The sequence below is a fragment of the Callorhinus ursinus genome, unplaced genomic scaffold (genome assembly GCF_003265705.2).
Source record: "Callorhinus ursinus isolate GAN/ISIS: 27379988/994484 unplaced genomic scaffold, GSC_fseal_2.0 scaffold22, whole genome shotgun sequence".
Lineage (NCBI taxonomy): Eukaryota > Metazoa > Chordata > Mammalia > Carnivora > Otariidae > Callorhinus > Callorhinus ursinus.
In genome coordinates, this window is record NW_027397084.1 from 20695960 (window position 1) to 20712653 (window position 16694).

General features: G+C 36.1%; 1 long non-coding RNA gene across 1 annotated transcript in view; it reads left to right on the forward strand.

Annotated features, from left to right (window-relative positions):
• Positions 1 to 9944: 9944 nt before the first annotated feature.
• LOC141374846 (uncharacterized) overlaps positions 9945 to 16694 on the forward strand; it is a 101428-nt gene continuing 94678 nt past the window's right edge. Inside the window, exon 1 of the long non-coding RNA XR_012381991.1 lies at positions 9945 to 10053. This is a non-coding gene — a long non-coding RNA (uncharacterized lncRNA). The remainder of the gene's footprint in view (positions 10054 to 16694) is intronic.

Sequence of the window (16694 nt, forward strand, 5' to 3'; positions counted from 1 at the left end):
CCCGGGCAGCTCATGTAGTCATGGGAGATACCGAGCCCTCAGAGGGTATTTGCTAACTTTACACCCAAGAAAAATGTAGTGTAGGCAACAAATAGTGCAGACTTAAAATAGAGTCTTATGTCCCTGTAACGAACACAAATCAACAAGATCACCTAGTCTGATGGAACATATATGGCCGAAGAATGGCTCTCTCAGATAAGACTAAGGTGGAGCAATGGAATATAATCAGTGGTTTTTCGCAGCTGCCTTACAATGTCAGTAAGACCAAAACCTTGTCATACTGGGCTGGCAATGTCTAAAAATGTCTGAGTTTAAAGTCTCTATAAACTTGGTGCATTGGGAACACAGGGTAAGGTATAAGTTGATTTAAACAAAAATGTATGAAAAATTACAGATCATGCCTATATTTGGGAACTGAAATACAAAATTACTACACATGAGATCTTTAACAATAAAAATTGGATCTTTTGTACTGTAAGCATCTTCCTTTCTATCTTTGTTAATGTAGTTATTTATTCAAAGTTTATTAAGTCAACAAAAACAAATTTTACCAAAATATAGAGCTTTATGAATAGAAAAATAGCATTTGGTCTTGCTTGGTTTTGGGAGAAGGAGTGTGTGAACTTTTGTTAAGTGAACAAATTCTGTTCTCTTATAAGATTCATGTTGGCCAAATTTAAGTGCTAGCTATAGGTCTCACAAAAGATTAATAAATTCTCTGGCTTTTTCATTCTTTACCCTGCAGGAAAGACTTGTTTCTCTTTTTCAATCTGTGGTCATTCTCTTCTGTGCAATAAATAAAAGTTAAGAAGATCTTTGGTTCACTTCCCTCCGGTGCTCTGAATCACTCTCCTAAAGCTGTTATTACACTGAAGGACATGGATGCTAGCACACTTACTTAGAATTTGCTTTGAGCTTTTCCAACGAACAAATATGAATAAGGCCTTAATTTTCCAACCATCTGTTTTCCTTCCACAGTTAAAGTTAATAAGAAATATATTCTGGGCGCCTGGGTGGCTCAGTTGGTTAAGCGACTGCCTTCGGCTCAGGTCATGATCCTGGAGTCCCTGGATCGAGTCCTGCATCGGGCTCCCTGCTCGGCAGGGAGTCTGCTTCTCCCTCTGACCCTCCCCCCATCTCATGTGCTTTCTCTCTCATTCTCTCTCTCTCTCAAAAATAAATAAATAAAATCTTAAAAAAAAAAAAAGAATTTACTGTTTGGTCCAGCAAACACCTCAACAGACTGGGGCCCTAGCTCCCAGCCTCTGAGCGGATAGGAGCTTAACTTCCATAAGCAGCAGTTAACAAACGCAGATGCCTTTCACCTGAACCAACACCTCCCTTTCCCTTTTGTGATAACTTTTCATTTTCCTGACTCAACTGAGCCCCCAGTCAACCCTCTTCTTATTCCCTCATTCTCCCTTTAAAACTCTTTGCCATCTTTGTAAAAATTGAAGTTGAGTTCAGTTTACCCTGAACTCCGTTTCCTATTACAATAGGATATTACTGATTAAAATATTTTCTTACCACTGGAACTAGTATCAGTCTTTGTTGATCCTTGACAAGGGTCATCAGTAACATGGAGTAGAAAACCATGGCCCAGTGAATCTGGGGAGGCCCTGAGTCAGGATCTGTTACCCTGAAAGACTAGTTTTTGAAAGAAATACTTTTAAATTAGGGGAAAATTATTGCCTTTGCACATCTTTTCTGTTAGCTTCCTAATTATTATTTCTTAAAAGTACTCATTATTGTTAGTTTTTCATTGAGTAAATTCTATAAGTCAGGAATCACTGTCAGTTATGACAAGTTAGGGAAGCATTTAACGTATTGGATTTCCTGACAGTGAAGCCTTTTTTGCCTTTCTTCAAATTCATTTATAAATTTGTCTGCATCACATTTGAAGAATAGTACATTTCTGAGACAATATTGGTAAAGTGTAATGGGATTAAAACATCAAAGATCATTTGTCTTAAGGCTTGTACCCGATTCAAATATTTATATTTTTTTCTACATCTCTTAGGACATTTTTAGAAGTTGGACTGCCTTCAATGTCATATAAAGAGTAGTCTTTTTCATATTTTAATTCTGTGCCAAATACCCTGAATATAGCTTCAATAAATTAAAAAGTGCTGATATTTTAATATTTATGTTAAACAAGTATAGTGGATCAATTTGAATAAATCAGATCCCATTTAAATCAAAATTAGTTATGTGCAACACCTTAAGAATATTTTACACAGGCATGCATGTTTTACAAAAATAAAAATCCTTTTTACTTGGAAATATATAGGAAATTCAATATATAACTTTTTAAATGACAGGAAGAAATCAGTTTGATTATTTTATTATTTTTACTGTTAATAGTTTTTCCTGTTTAAGTAACAACTTAAATAATTAATATGTTTCTTTATGATTGCAAGCACCATTAATAATGACATCTCCTTGAATTTATTAGCATCATGTTTTTATTTTGGTATTATAATCTTGATTGTAAAAATTGCATTATTTATAATACTTGTAAAAATATTTCCTCCCATTCTTTTTTTTTCTTTTTTTCTTTTTATTTTATTATGTTATGTTAATCACCATACATTACATCATAAGTTTTTGATGTAGTGTTCCATGATTCATTGTTTGTGTATAACACCCAGTGCTCCATGCAGTACGTGCCCTCTTAGTACCCATCACCAGGCTAATCCATCCCCCACTCCCCCGCCCCTCTAAAACCCTCAGTTTTTCTCTCAGTGTCCATAGTCTCTTGTGGTTTGTCTCCCCCTCCAATTCCACCCCTTCATTTTTCCCTTCCTACTATCTTCTTCTTCTTTTTTTTAACATGTAAGGTGTGTTTTGTTTCAGAGGTACAGGTCTGTGATTCAACAGTCTTACACAATTCACAGTGCTCATCACAGCACATTCTTAAAAATAATGTCTCAGATATTTTGTATAACAATATTGAAATTCAATCAGGTAAATTTGGGCTAATTTAAAGTTGTGTATTCTTCATCAGAGAATGAAATTACATATGAAAAGATGGATTGATTGTTTAAATACATCATGTACACACATATACAGTGTTCACAGACTTATGATTGGGATACAGACAGATTCTCAACTACAGTTCTGACTTCCAATATTTTTTTCTCTTCCAGTTCCTTTTATTTTTAATTGTTGCCACACTAATAGTGTATTTCATTAACTAGACTTACCATTTAGACCTTCAAGTTCTTCAAAAATTACTCTGGCTTGAATAAGTAGCTTCTAGAAAAATTTTACTGTATTTTATCTATCAATAAATTTAACTGAATTTTTTGAGATGTTATTTAAAACCTATTGTTATGATTGAGATGTATTTTAAATGGTTTGATATTATGTAAAAAAATGTTTCATTTCTTTAAAAGCGTTATTCTAAACAGACGTTACTTTAAGAAACCATCACCTCTCTGGAATTTTTTTTTTTTTTCCGAGTCACCTGTCTTGCAAAACTGCAGAGAGATCTAGAGCCAAGAAGAAATCTTAAGATTCTGAAAGGGAAGTAAAGGATTTATTATTTTTTGTCACGTAGTCTAGTCTTACTATGTTTTTCCCTGTTGGGAAAATACTGTTCTAACAAATGACATTTTATGTGACTTAAAAAGAAAACCAAAAAAACCCAAAAACAAAACTGAGAGAAAAGAAAAAAAAAATACGGAACTGAAAGAAGCATATATTGTTTGTTTTGTTTTGTTAATAAAAAGAGAAAGGCAATGAGGTTATCAATGGAGAAACCCTGGTGTGAACATGAGGGATTCTAGAAATATAGACATTTAGGAAAAGGATCATAAGAATTGACCCAGCATATCAAAATACTCACATAGAGGAAGCAGTATGTATTTTACTACTGATAGATCCAGCAATACAGAAAAAAAAAAAACTATTAATAAAGTCTGAGCCTTCTGCTTTTACTTTTCTCATAATTTTTGTCTATATTTTTATTTTGGCATTATAGGCTCACATTTATTTTCATAGGAATGCAAACCTATTTTATGAAATGTAAATCTCAAAGTTCAAACTTGAGCTGTGTATTATTGACAAGCCAGTTTCCATTAGCATGTTTTTTAATGAACTTTGACTATACACATTTATTATCTCTAAAATATGATGATTCTGTGATGTAGAAAAGCTTGGATTCTCCAATATCCCCAAAATAGTCTATCTCAAAGTAGACTCAGAGAAAAATTCACTAGCTTATTTTAAACAGAATTACTGATCAAAATTTAACCTAAGCACAATGGTTTAAGAATACAAATGTTGCCATAAATCCAATATTTATAGTAAAAAAGTGTTATCTAACGTATATTATATTCCACAATATCGTAAGGACTGAAACAAAAGTGAATAAAATCTGGCCCCTGTTCTGAAAAAGATAAAATATATGTGTCAGACTGCTTTATATTTATTCAAAATGCACTAAATATTTTTAAGGGCATTAGAAGATGGACCAGGAGATATAACCTAAAAGGAAAAATAATATAACAACTTTATGTTAGGGTAAATAATAATTTACAATTAAAACCCAGTTTCTTCTGCACTTGATGGCTTGTGAATAAATAATAGATCATGTTAACAGTGCTGTTGCTAATTTCTAGCTGTAGCTACTTATATAATGTCTCCAGATACCCTCAAAATCTTAGTTATTTCTGAACATTCCCAAATGTTGTCTTATGTGTACACACAAAGAACCCTTATGATTATAGTTACACAAGAGTGTATAACCTGGTCTTGATCTCTTGCTCTAGTCCTTCATTTCAATCTGTTGCTTGTAGAGTCCTCAACCCCTTAGCTGAAACTTTTGTCAGTTTTATAAACGCTGATGGCTATAAGAAGAGAGCACTTCTCCATGCACATACCTCTAAAAGTACCAGATTGCCATTACGTTTTTGGCATACTCAGTATGTTAAAGCTTCTGGGCCTGTTCAAAAGTAGACCAACCATCACATTACAGAATATGGCAACAAAGCAACAGGACAAATAAAAGGGTTCAGGGTGACAAAAGGTACTTCAGATTCCTTTTTTTTTTTTTTTAGATTTTATTTATTTATTTGAGAGAGAATGAGAGAGAGCCAGAGCACGAACAGGGAGGAGAGGGAGAAGCAGTTTTGACGTGGAACTCAATCCCAGGACCCCGGGATCATGACCTGAGCCCAAGGCAGTCATTTAATGCACTGAGCCACCCAGACGCGTCTATTTCAGGTTCTGTGTTAGCTCTTTCTCCATGAGGCTCAGTAAGAATCTCAGGGTTGGACCTGGGTTGTGACACACGTGAAAAATAATCTCTGCCTTCTCTTTACTTCTTCTAGGATACAGATCTTTAAACTCCTACAATTAATTTACTGAAATAGATGCTCAGGGTCACCCCATTCCCTAAGTGCATCAGATATACAATGTGATATCTGAATGTGATCAATAAACTAAACCTGGGTTTATAGTAGAAAATTAGGTTAATTTAAAAATTGTTAGGATGTTTGTATTTTTCTTGAAATTACTACCGATTTTCTTCATACTGTTATAGAGGATTAAGGGCTGATAGTAAGCTACTTTGGGTAAATATTTCATTTTGTTCAACTTTAAAAATCCAAGCACAGAGTTATAGCCTTTCAAACTTTGATACAGATCTTCCTTGACTTAACGATGGTTTATGTCCCAATAAACCCACCATAAGTTGAAAATATCATTAGTTTGAAAATACATTTAATACACCTAACCTACTAAACATCATAGCTTAGCCTAGCTTCCCTTAAATGTGCTCAGAACACGTACACTGGCCTACAGTTTGGCAAAAGCATCTAACACAAAGCCTCTTTTATAAATAAAGCATTGGGAATCTCGTGTAATCGTTGCATACTGTACGGAAACTGAAAAACAGGATGTCGTATGGTACAGAATGGCTCTCGGTGTACTGGTTGCTCACCTTCAGGTTTGTGTGGCTGACTGGGAGCCGGGGCCTGCTGTCCACTAGCCAGCATATGAGAGACTAACCTGGAAAGAGATCAAAATTCAAAATTCAAGATAGTTTCTACTAAATGTATAACACTTTTGCACCATTGTAATGCAAAAAATAATCATTTGAACCATTGTAAGTCAAGGGCTGTCTGCATGGCTGAATAATTTTCAAATAATGTTAATTGTGACCAAAGTGGCTCTATTTAATTATTAATAGCCGGAGTTACATCCAAAAAGTCCAAGGATTGTACTTTGCTCAAAAGGTAACAGCTAAATAATTCAACTCTAGAAGCACAATATGTATCAAAGGGATAACTGATTACCATGCCACTATAGCTGGCTCATAAAGATGCAGCTACATCCAAAAGGCAAGAAATGTGAATAGTAAATTCAAATCAATATTCTGTTGATCAGGATGTTACAGGATTTTTTTCTTTCCTCCAAACAAGTTGATAGCTATATTTTATGCAAGTGAATCTTTATTTCTTCAAATTATCTAGCAAAATATATCATGACATCCTTGTGAAATAAGTTGAGGGAAGTGAAAGAACGAGCATAATTAAGGAAATTGATAATTTGATGAATTAGGTAATCAGTACCCATAAAGTTGACGTCAATCTGGAAAGTGATCTCTAGTAGACAATCTGAGTTTCTGCCTCAGGCTTTTCCTAGCCAGTAATTTTTATATATACTTTGGTGAGGAGAGTCATGGTGTGCAAAAGGATTATAAATGGCATAAAGTTTTAAATTATCACAAGTATATAGAAATAGAGAGTCAGCATAAAAGAAAATCTAGACAATAGGTTAATAAGAGGCAATAGGTTAAATTTAATACATGAAACATAATACAAAGCAATATATATTCTTTACTTTGAGTTCCTTAAGAATGTAGGCATGCTCCTCAAGAAGCTGGTATGAAAATCTAAGGGACTGATTAAATGAAATATAAATAAATAGTGCAAATTGGTTTTCAAATAATCTAATGATATATCAGATATATCTAATTAAAATTATTGTGTTGGTCTCCCCTCTATAGATGTGTTAGATGAACCACATCCGAAGCATTGTGTTCACTTCCGGGCATCACACTTGAGAGGAAATATAATGCACCGATCTTGTGTTGAGACTAGTGACAAGAATTTTAAGGAGAGCAGAGACAAGGAAGGGGAGGGAAAACAAACTAATGTTCACTGGTTATCTACTCATTACCACATTTTCTCATAAACATTATCCATTTATATTTGCATATGCCCTAAAGATCGGTAATACTGTATCTTATTTATAAGTGAAAAATCAGAGATATAGGAAGTTGAAATAATAGGTCATGGTCACAGAGTTGTTAAGAGTTAAAGCCAAGTTTGAACGTATACCTGTCTGATTGTCAGTGACTGTTACTGACATTATGCTGTTCCGTTATTACATGAAATTTAAAAATGTTAAGTGAGAATCATATTCCCTTAAATTTAATTAAAATATTTGAAAGCTTCTAAGCACTGAGAATACTCTTTACAATAAAGGCTTATGATCTTACCCTGGTTACTGACTTCCAAACATAAAAATCCTGGAATTAGGGAATGATATTATAATCCTAATCCATTCCCCTTTGATTACATTGTTTTGTTTGTTTTTGTTTTGTTTTGTGTTGCTTTGTTTTTTTTTCCCCCATAAATCAGGATTGAAAAAATTGCTTAGATTTGAGGCAAAATAGGATTGAATTTCTGGAACACTCTCCTCTGAACCAGAACTTGGAGTTGGATCAAGGGAAGAGACATGTATACAGAGAGAATGTTTAGCTGAGCAGCTGCTGCCTCACACCCTGTTAAGTGAAGACTCAAAAGCACAAAAGAAGGATGGTTTATTTGCTCACTGTTTTAATACGTTAAGTCTACACAGACAGATAAATGTGGACCAGTGTTTGTCAGATTTGATCTAGCTCATCCATCAGCTACTGCCTATTCCTCTTAAAGTAGGGGAAGAGTAAGAAGTTGAATAAACTATCAGATATATGGTGTATTTCACACTCAACATTCCCACAGCTAAAAATTCTGTTTTTCTGACTTCCTTCTGATTAGGAACATTAATGTAAATCGGCTTCCACAACTAAATGCACTGATCCAAGGTTTGAAAGGCGGAACATAGATGAAAGCAATGTTCCTGCTGCTTTTTGCAGGCTTCTGTTGGCAAGTCAGGTTGCGGAGATGTGGAATTTTCTGAAGCAGGACTGCTAGATCCAAGCTCCAGTGTGTGGGTGTTGAGGGAAGAGCTGATAACCTCTTGCTCCCAACCGCTTTCCAACCCAGCTAGAGCAGTGCGTTCTTTTTTTTTTTTTTTTTAAGATTTTATTTATTTATTTGAGAGAGAGAGCACAGCAGGGAGCAGGGGGAGAGGGAGAAGCGGACTCCCCGCTGAGCAGGGAGCCCGATGCGGGGCTCGATTCCAGGACCCTGAGATCATGACCTGAGCCAAAGGCAGCCGTTTAAGGACTGAGCCACCCAGGTGCACCAGAGCAGTGCATTCTTAAGCTAATTGATCCAATGGCATCTTCCATATTCCCTTCCTTCTTCCTAGGGCAGAGGGAGTAGAGCATCTGCCACATTAATGCTGTGATGTTCTGGGAACTGTGGCTACACACCTAATCAGTTGAGCTACTCCAGGATGTCTAACCCTTTTTAAGCAGCTATTTCTCTCTATTATGCCGTTTTCTGTCTGAAATAATAGTGTTGTGTCTGTTTTCTTCAGTGAATGCAAAATGATAGTATACTGAGAGACGTACCCTCCCTAATGTCATAAAAGAGAAGAAATTTCTATATTTTGGGCAGCTGAGAGGGTGAGAGAAGAAAAGACACCCTACCTCCAATGACTACGTTACAAATGGCATTAAAAGAATACAATACCTAGATGAAGAAGCTATTAATCCTGCCTGCAGGATCAGAAAGTCTTTACAGTAGATTTGACATTTGAATGTGGTGTTGAAAAAAGAAAAAAGAATTTTATCAGATGACATGGTGGAGGTGGAATATTTTAGCTAAAAGAAGTAGCTAAAGGGGTGCCTGGGTGGCTCAGCCATTAAGCATCTGCATTCAGCTCAGGTCATGATCCCAGGGTTCTGGGATCAAGCCCCGCATTGGGCTCCCTGTTCGGTGGGAAGCCTGCTTCTCCCTCTCCCACTCCCCCTGCTTGTGTTCCCTCTCTTGCTGTGTCTCTCTCTGTCAAATAAATAAATAAAATCTTAAAATAATAAAATAAAATAAATAAAATAAAAAAACTAGCTAGAATAACCGCATGGCAAATTGAAAGTTCATAATGTATTTAGGGAGTCATGGATCAGCTTATGAGATTGAAAAGGTGGAAAAAAGCTTTAGCTTGGTGCAAGATAAGACTTGAAAGGACATTTGGGGCCTGGATCTCAACTATTTTGATATGACTTTAATACCAGAGAAATAGTTAAAGGAGTTAAATACTTTTATTCTTGGAAAATATGTATGTATTTGTGTATGGCAAGCTGATTTTTAATAATTACATATCTATTTTGTTAAAGAAATAGGTCTTTTTGTGTGGCTGTAGAGAGAAATTTAGGAACTAGGAGGCAAAGTTATAACTATTCGATGTGGTAGGTCGGGGTATTGTTTCCAATTCTTTACTTTCTGTATGAGAATTATACACCCATACCCCTAACCATGTGTCCATGCAGCCCTTCCACTTAAAGTAGATGGTATAGTTCTCTGTCACATTGATGTTAGACAGGCCCATTTGAGTTGCTTTGGAAGAGAAGTGGTTTGAAGGAACAGGGTTCCAGTTCCGAAGAAAGATTCAAACCCACCAGCGTGGTTTGCCTTGCTCTCTCGTACATTTTGCAACTGCCAGGAGAAGAACATTTCTTGAGTAGCCACTGTTACAAAGACACTGGGAATGCACACAGCATGCCTGGCCCCAGCCCAAAGTCTTGGGCCAAGTCCATCCAAATCTAACGAAGTCAAGCTGACCTGCATACCAGTAAGAAGGAAAAAAAGATTTGCTGTTGTTACGAGATTTGAGGGTGCTTATTATGAAGCAAAAAACCGACTCATTCTCCAGGTAAGGCTTTTAACAATCCAACTTCTTTGAAATAAATAAGAAAACTTTGGAGGCACTGTTTCCAAGAGTATTCAACTAGAGGCTGGTAGTTATTACTTTTCATCTCTACTGCTTTATCCCTAGAGTTAACCATTGTTCCTTCTACTTGGAAGACTCTAAAAGCCAGTTAAGTACATCCCATTATTTAAACTATGCATCACATGGTGGCAAGAATGGCTTCTTACAAAGTTGTTGATTCATTCTATCCCTCTTTAACAAATGCTTCAATAGTTTCAAGTGCACTTAGATGGAAGCCCAAACTCCCTATGAGATCCTGCATGATCCTTTACCATTTCTTCATCTTATTTCTGTGCCACACTACCCTTTCCCATTACACTTGAACCACTTTTTTCAACTTTTTCTGTACGATCAACATGCCTGTCTCATTCTCATGTAGTGTCACTGGAATCACTCTCTGCCAGATATTCTTTCCCCCTGATCTTCCTTTTGCTGGTTCTTTCTCATCCTTCATATATCAGCTTAAAGATCTCTTCTGTGTGCCTTTCCTAGTCATGCTGGTGTTATTTCTTAAAAGTATCTTTCAAAACCAGTAATTCGTTTATTTACTTAATAATTTCCCCCACATAAATGCACATTCTGTATAGATAGGAACCATATTTGAGTTGTGATCTTTTTGCCTAGATCAGGTGTGTGTATATTTCCCTAGTGAAAGAGAAAAAAGCCTAAGTGAATAAATAATTATATCCTTGGAGACATAATGGTTTTGGTTGAATTATTGGATAAAGATTGAATAAAAAAGAACTCTATGATCCTTTTATCTTAAAAATCCCTTGTGTAATTAGACTTGCATGCTTTATTAAAATGTAACTGGGAGAATTTAAGACCATATCTAAGTCCCTTCCTTCTGCCTTAGTTTTGCATGGTAAACCTTGACCTAACACAAAGGGAATAGCCGCTAAAAGGAAATGGTACAGGGGTATTTCTGATGTCCCCAAATTGTACCAAAAAGCTGCCAAAGTGTTCTATGCACATGGAGCTAGTCACAAAATTATACAAATGTAGGATTGTATTAAAGGAAATGTCCAGAATAGCAAATCCACGGAGATAAAAAGTAGAATAGTAGGGAAGGAGGAAATAGCGAGTGACTGCTAAATGGGAGCAAGGCTTCTTTGGGGTTCCAAAATAGTCTAAAATGAGATAATGCTGATAGTTGCAAAATGCCACTGAATTGTATACTCTAAGAGGCTGAATTTGATAGAATGTAAGTTATGTATCAATAAAGATGTTATGAAAAAAAAAGGCTTGTGACGTAGGATCCTAAAGAGGAGGGCTATTCTCAAATTAGCTAGAGCCACAAAGATTTGTTTTGGACAGAGGATACCTCCAAATTATCTCCTCTGTAGTATGGAAATACATCACCAGGGTTATTTAATTATTTATATATCCAGCTGTATAGCAGTAAATTTCCCACTGTATTTTTCAGTGTAGAAATTACCTATGCTTCATTAATTCTGCATATTTGTTTGCCTCAAGCTCCTTTTATTTCTTTTTATAAAATAGTTCCTGAGAGGTAGGTGAGAGAGTGATATCATTGAGACTACTAATCTATCCTAGCAAACTGTCAAATAATTATTCCCTACCTAAGGATAAAACAAAATAAAATTTCTATAGAAAAAAAATAATTTTACATATATCTGTGCAATTGTTAAAACTATCTTTTTTTTTTTTCTGGCAACAAAGCAAAGTTTATTGAATGATAGCAAAGTGATAGTACAAAGCTCCACGGAGGGAGGGGATCCGGGGGGTTGCCCTAAAACTATCCTTTTGAATGCCACTTGGTTTAGCCTGTGAGTGTTTTGAGGGCAAAGATTAGGTCTTATTCATTATATCATTAGCCCTTAGCAGAGTCTGACACATTTTGGGTACTTTAAAAATGTTTGTCAAATATATACTTGAATATAAGGAAACAGATTATTTTGAACTCTATTCATCAAAGTACATTATATTGAAAAAACAAAATTATATTGAAGTTATAATATATTCAAAATTTATTTTTGTCTTTTAGAGCATTTTATCATTCTTAGAATCAGAACATTGTTCACTTTTCAAATATTGTAAACTAGTGTATCTTCACTTCTTGCATATTTTATTGATTTCTTTTGTGTCTAAACAACCCCCCCTTTTTTTAAACAACTTCTCTAGACAACCTCCTACATTCTAATCCAGATAGCTCAAATTGTTACCCATATCTGATCAACTATGGGACATGAGTTTAAAGATATACCCTCCTGGGCGCCTGGGTGGCTCAGATGGTTGAGCGTCTGCCTTCGGCTCAGGTCATGATCCCAGGGTCCTGGGATCGAGTCCCGCATCGGGCTCCCTGCTCCTTGGGAGCCTGCTTCTCCCTCTGCCTCTCTCTCTCTCTCTCTCTCTCTGTCTCTCATGAATAAATAAATTAAATCTTAAAAAAAAAAAAAAAGATATACCCTCCTTACAGTATTTCTAGGGGACCTTTATCTAGAGCATGTTCCATAGAATACAAAGCCCCTGGCACAGCTTACTTACTAAAGGAAAAAAATAACACAATGAAAAGTTATACATGCAGGTAAAATTAGGCTTTTTGCACACGATTGCCCCCCTTCGCAGAACATCATAAGAATCATTGGAATGCTAGACTCTGAGCTATCTTTGAAAATAAACCTATTATTTCAATTTCCTGGTTGTGATATTATGTTAAGCTTTCATAAGATGTTACTGTTGGGGGAGACTGAGGTTTGTATGGGTGTTATCTGTATTATTTATTACAGTGAATGTGAATTTACAATTATCTCAGGATAAAACATCAATGAAATACACACAAATAGCGTGGAAGCAACTTGGCATAGTCCTTTTAGCATCAGACAAATATATTTCTTTGTAACTAAATAAACAATTTCATTAACAAACAACCTTGTTTAGTTTTGTCTAACCAGGTATTTTCAAAACATAGTTGATTGAAGATTTCTTTCAACATTTATGGCACATTTTGTGAAACACTGTCTAGAAGATTCCTAGCTGAAGTAGTTATGTTTGAATTGCAAAACTTGGGGCACTGCAGTATAAGTCAGATTTTCCCATTTTTTCTACTGCTATTTGAATCTTATATATTTTGGGTTCACAGCTCATCTCATTAACAACTAAGGATTTCTAGGGTGTCTGTTTAAGATAAGAATGACTATTTCTTTTGTGCCACCAATGCCTAATAAAAAGCTATGCACAGGATTGGGATGAGCTAAGCATGGCCTGTGCTGGCAGTTAGTTTCTCTTTTCCTTCCCATGATAGGGCAAAAGAAGGGCATAGTGTCAGTGACTAGGGTGATTTACATTAGAAGATTACAAATATCACCTAGTCCATTAAAGTCAATACTGGTTTCAAATAGGTTTAAAACAAGTTTCCATGTAGCTTTTACTCAGGAACTGAACCTTAAGAAAAAATAGATATTAAGGAAATATTTCAATGAATCCTTTTTTTTTTACTTTTGATTCCATGTCTGAAAAAAAAAAAAGACAACTAGATTAATAGAATATGATTTCAGATATATAGTGAAATATATGAATGGTAATTCAGAGAATCAGAAGATTAAAGAAAGAAAGGAGGTGCTCTGAAAAATTATGATCTCTAATACTGAGAAGTGGATATGTATTTTAGTCCAAAAACTCAAGTGTATAATAATTATCAGGGTTTTTTTTTTCCCCTTCAAATCAATTTAATTTAATTTCTTTTTCTGAGCTCCCATTTATCAGGTCTAAGGAAAAATAAATCTAATTTTTTTTGAGGGATCCCTCCTTTTTTCAAGATTGTACCACTTTCCTCATGGAGCATGAAGATTGAATGAATATAGCTATCCTCTGCTCCCACATCTCTCATACATATTAATAATATTGTCATATCAAATGCCATTTATATAGCTTTGTATATTGCTTCTTTTTTAAAAAAAGATTTTATTTTTATTTTATTTGTCAGAGAGAGAGAGAATGGCAGGCAGAGGGAGAAGCAGGCTCCCCACTGAACAAGGAGCCCGATGTGGAACTCGATCCCAGGACTCTATTCCAGCACCCTGGGATCATGACCTGAGCCTAAGGCAGATGGTTAACCAACTGAGCCACCCAGGTGACTCTGCATATTGCTTCTATAAGCAACCTCAGGACAAGGACTATTTCTTAGTTACCTTTTAGTTGATACTTCTTAGGCAGATCCCATTATAAATATATGATCTCAAATGAAGAGTGCTCAAATGATAATAATTGAGTTGTCACATAGGTAAATGTTTTCAGAAAAAGAACCAAAATTTTTCAAAAGGGAGAATAATATTGTTCAGTGAAACACATCTTTTTATTGGTGATATCATTATTTATATTTCAAATTTTTTATTGTTATGTTAATCACGATACATTACATCATTAGTTTTTGATGTAGTGTTCCATGATTCATTGTTTGTGCATAACACCCACTGCTACATGCAGAACGTGCCCTCTTTAATACCCATCACCAGGCTAACCCATCCCCCCACCACCCTCCCCTCTAGAACCCCCAGTTTGTTTTTCAGAGTCCATCATCTCTCATGGTTCGTCTCCCCCTCCGATTTACTCCCCTTCATTCTTCCCTTCCTGCTATCTTCTTCTGCTTCTTTTTTTCTCTTAACATATATTGCATTATTTGTTTCAGAGGTACAGATCTGTGATTCAACAGTCTTGCACAATTCACAGCGCTCACCGTAGCACATACCCTCCCCAATGTCTATCACCCAGCCACCCCATCCCTACCACCCTGCCCAACACTCCAGCAACCCTCAGTTTGTTTCCTGAGATTAAGAATTCCTCATATCAGTGAGGTCATATGATACATGTCTTTCTCTGATTGACTTATTTCACTCAGAATAACACCCTCCAGTTCCATCCACATTGTTGCAAATAGCAAGATCTCATTCCTTTTCATGCTGCATAATATTCCATTCTGTATATATACACATCTTGTTTATCCATTCATCTGGGTTCTTTCCACAGTTCGGCTATTGTGGACATTGCTGCTATAAACATTGGGGTGCACTACCCCTTCGGGTCCCTACATTTGTAGCTTTGGGGTAAATATCCAGTAGTGCAATTGCTGGATCATATGGTAGCTCTATTTTCAACTTTTTGAGGAACCTCCATACTGTTCTCCAGAGTGGTTGCACCAGTTTGCATTCCCACCAACAGTGTAGGAGGGTCCCCTTTCTCCACATCCCCGCCAACATCTATTCCTGACTTGTTAACTTTAGCCATTCTCACTGGGGTGAGGTGGTATCTTATTGAGGTTTTGATTAGGATTTCCCTGATGCCGAGCGATGTTGAGCACATTTTCATTTGTCTGTTGGCCATCTGGATGTCTTCTTTGGAAAAATGTCTGTTCATGTCTTCTGCCCATTTCTTGATTGGATTATTTGTTCTTCGGGTGTTGAGTTTGATAAGTTCTTTATAGATTTTGGATACTAGCCCTTTATCTGATATGTCATTTGCAAATATTTTCTCCCATTCTGTCCGTTGTCTTTTGGTTTTGTTGACTATTTTTTTGCTGTGCAAAAGCTTTTTATCTTTATGAAGTCCCAAGAGTTCATTTTTGCCTTTGCTTCCCGTGCATTTGGCGATGTTTCTAGGAAGAATTTGCTGCAGCTGAGGTCGAAGAGGTTGCTGCCTGTGTTCTCCTTTAGGATTTTGATGGACTCCTGTCTCATGTTTAGGTCTTTCAACCATTTGGAGTCTATTTTTGTGTGTGGTGTAAAGAAATGGTCCAGTTTCATTCTTCTGCCTGTGGCTGTCCAATTTTCCCAACACCATTTGTTGAAGAGACTGTCTTTTTTCCACTGCACATTCTTTCCTGCTTTGTCAAAGACTCGTTGACCATAGAGTTGAGGGTCCATTTCTGGGCTCTCTATTCTGTTTCACTGATCTATGGGTCTGTTTTTCTGCCAGGACAATACTTTCTTGATGATGACAGCTTTGTAATAGAGCTGGAAGTCTGAAATTGTGATGCCGCCAGCTTTGCTTTGCTTTTTCAACATTCCTCTGGCTATTCGGGGTCTCTTCTGGTTCCATACACATTTAGGATTATTTTCTCCATTTCTTTGAAAAAAGTGGATGGTATTTTGATGGGGATTGCATTGAATGTGTAGATTGCTCTAGGTAGCATTGACATCTTCACAATGTTTTTTGTTCCAATCCATGAGCATGGAACGTTTTTCCATTTCTTTGTGTCTTCCTCAATTTCTTTCATGAGTATTTTATAGTTTTCTGAGTACAGATCCTTTGCCTCTTTGGTTAGATTTATTCCTAGGTATCTTATGGTTTTGGGTGCAATTGTAAATGGGATCGACTCCTTGATTTGTCTCTCTTCTGTCTTGTTGTTGGTGTATAGGAATGCCACTGATTTCTGTGCATTATTTTTATATCCTGCCACTTGACTGAATTCCTGTATGAGTTCTAGCAGTTTTGGGGTGGAGTCTTTTGGGTTTTCCACATACAGTATCATATCATCTGCAAAGAGTGAGAGTTTGACGTCCTCTTTGCCGATTTGGATGCCTTTGATTTCTTTTTGTTTCTGATTGCTGTGGCTAGGACTTCTAATA